Below are 3,231 nucleotides of genomic sequence, written 5' to 3' on the forward strand. Positions count from 1 at the left end.
GACCTTTAGACACACCCCATCATTGAGCATTTCCTTGCTTTCTGGTACAATGAAATGTCCCAGGCTCACCTTGGAACTTTCTCCACCCCAAATTGGCTTTTTTTTTTTTTTTTTTTTTTTAAGTGATGAAAGATGCTTAGAAACCAAGATCTGGACATCAGGTGTACTCAGTGCACAAGGGTCTCTCAATGAATAGTTTTTAAAATTGAGGTATAATTCACGTACCATATAATTTGCCCTTTAAGAGTGAGTAATTCAAAATGCAAATTGAAACCGCATTGAGTGCTCACTTCAGCAGCATATACACTGAAATTGGAACAATACAGAGAAGATTAGTATGGCCTCTGCACAAGGATGACATACAAATTCATGAGGTGTAAAAAAAAAAATCCACAATGAGATACCATTTCACAAACATTAAGATGGCTATCATAAGGGACACCTCGGTGGCTTAGTCAGTTAAGCATCTACCCTTGGCTCAGGTTATGACCCCACAGTTCTGGGATCAGGCCCTGTATCAGGCTCCCTGCTTAGTGATCTGCTTTTCCCTCTCCCTCTGCCCGCCACTCCCCTTGCTTATGCTCTCTGTCAAATAAATTAATTTAATTAAATTAAAGAGATGTCTATCATAAGAAAAATAATTTAAACAGAAAATAACAAATGTAGATGAGGATGTGGAAAAACTAGGATCCTTGTGTATTGCTGGTGGGGATGAAAAATGGGATAGCTACTATGGGAAACAGCATGGCAGTTTCTCAAAAATTCAAAATAAAATTTCCATATGACCCAGCAATTCCATTCTTAGGTATATACCCCAAAGAATTGAAAGCAAAGTCTCAAAAAAAAAAAAAAAGGGTATTTGAACACCCATGTTCATAGCAGCATAATTCACAATAGCCAAAAAATGGAAGAAACCTAAATGTTTGTCAACAGATGAATGTATAAATATCATGTGATATATATACAATGTTATGTATATTATACATAATATATATATAATAAAATATAATCTTGCCTGGAAAAAGAAGGAAATTTTGCACATGCTCCAGCATGGATGAAACTTGAGGATATTATGCTCAGTGAAATAAACCAGTCACGAAAAGATGAAGACAGCATGAGTCCATTTTCGTGAGGAGCCTAGAGAAGTCAAATTCATTCCTAGGAGAGGAGGGAATGGAGAGATATTATTTAATGGGATATGGAGTTTTGGTTTTGCAAAATGAAAACAATTCTGGAAAAGGATGGTAGTGATGGTTGTTCAACAATGTAAATATACTTAACGCTACTGAACCACACAATTAAATATTATTAAAATGATAAATTTTATGTATATTTTACCACAAGTTTTAAAAATTCAATGATTTTTTGTGTGTTCAGAGTCATATAGCCATCACCACTTCTAATTCTGGAACATTCTTTGTCACTCCCACAAGAAACCTGGTATTAGCAATTACTAGCAATTACTGCCAGCAATCATTCCCCAGTCCCTGTTTCTCCTCTGTCCCAGATCTATTTTCTATCTCTATACATTTGCCTGTTGTGGACATTTTATATGAATGAAATAATAAAGTATGTGGCCTTTGTGTCTGCTATTTAGCATAGTATTTCCAATTGTTGTAACATGTACCAGTGTTTCACTTATTTTCATGGCCAAATAATATTCCACTGTGTGGATATATCACATTTGCTTATTCATTGGTTTGTTGGTGGATATTTGTATTGTTTCCATTTGTGACTTGTAAGAATAATGCTGCCATGAACGTTAGTGGACAAGTTTTTGTGCGAGCATACCTTTCTTGGATATATACCTAGGAGGGTAATTGCTGGGTTATACAGTCCCTCTATGATTGACTTTTAAAGATTTTTTAAATTTTTTAATTTTAAGCAATTGCTATAGCCAAAGTGGGACTCAAACCACAACCCTGAGATCAGGAGTCATGTGCTCTATGGATTGAACCAGCCAGGTACCTCTTTATTTTTTTTATTATTAATTTTTGAAATTTTTAAGTAACACGCTTAACTTTTTGGAGGCACTGCCTGCCTGTTTTCCCCAGTGGCCGCAGCATTATACATTGGTACCAGTGTATGAGGGGTTCCAACAGTTTTTTGAGTAGTTTTATTAATATTTTCCAATCTTTCTAAAAAGGATCTATAAATTGGCTTGAATCATACAGCTCCATAAAAAAAAAAGAGTCCTACATCTCCATGCTGTGTTCTGCTTTGCAAAATTGTAATAAAATAAGCTGGAAGTGCCTCACACGTGCAAAAAAATGAGCTATTTTAATAATAAAATGTGTGCTACCAACCACCTCTGTCACCCCTAACCGGAGTGTCTTTCTGTTGGACCCTAACACCTGTGGCCTCCTGACTAGTCGCGGGGCTCAGACAGGTGAGTAGGAGGGAGGGTGATGCTGGAGAGGCTCCCGGAGCACCCCGCATCCTGTTCACCCCTTTTCCGCAATGCAGAGCAGCCGCGAACTACATTTCCCAGAATGCCCCGCACCTGGAGGTTGGGAGTTTGCAGGAGAGGAATTGCCGGGGGGCGGGGGGGGGGCGGAATCTGGAAGATAGAGACGGGCGAGGGGCTCGGTGGTCCTGCAGAGGCGGTGGCGGCCGCAACAGTCGCCGAGGCTGCCCGGCTTCGGGCTGAGCGCGCCTGCGGCCCCCGAGCCCCGGCGGCGACTTCCCCCGAGCGGCTCCCTCCTCTGCTCCAGCCCCCGCGGGCGCTGCTGCAGGGTCGCACCCGGGACCCAGAAGACGCGGAGTGGCTTGTGTTCTGCGGCACAAACCTTGACTAATACATGTGTCTGTGGGGCAGAGGTACCATTTAACGTTTGATATATTCAAAATACAAGGGGGGCGTGGCGTGCGGGGGAGGGGGTGTGTCTAGAGGCGGTGTTTCTGCACCTGTGGGAAATTCTGTTTCTCGGAGGCAAACCGGAGCCAGCCCGGCTAGTCTTCATGCATCGTGGGCATTAAAAAAAAAAAAAAAAAAAAAAAAAAAATCAAAAAAGTGTCATTAAAACCTCACTTATAAGCTCCATTTATTTTTTTTAATTTTTTTATTTTTTTATTTATTCATGAGAGACACAGAGAGAGACAGAGAGGCAGAGACAGAAGGAGAAGCAGGCTCAATGCAAGGAGCCTGACATGGGACTCGATCCCAGGTCTCCAGGATCAGGCCCTGGGCTGAAAGTGACACTAAACCGCTGAGCCACCCGGGCTGCCCCT

The 3,231-nt window shown here is 41.5% G+C and overlaps 1 non-coding gene across 1 annotated transcript; it reads left to right on the plus strand.

Moving 5' to 3' along the window:
• The first annotated feature begins 282 nt into the window (after positions 1 to 282).
• On the plus strand, positions 283 to 389 carry LOC121485913. The gene has a single exon (XR_005986417.1). It is a non-coding gene; the product is annotated as a U6 spliceosomal RNA (small nuclear RNA).
• The last annotated feature ends 2,842 nt before the right edge of the window (positions 390 to 3,231 follow it).

The sequence above is a fragment of the Vulpes lagopus genome, chromosome 2 (assembly GCF_018345385.1).
Source record: "Vulpes lagopus strain Blue_001 chromosome 2, ASM1834538v1, whole genome shotgun sequence".
NCBI classification, from domain to species: domain Eukaryota; kingdom Metazoa; phylum Chordata; class Mammalia; order Carnivora; family Canidae; genus Vulpes; species Vulpes lagopus.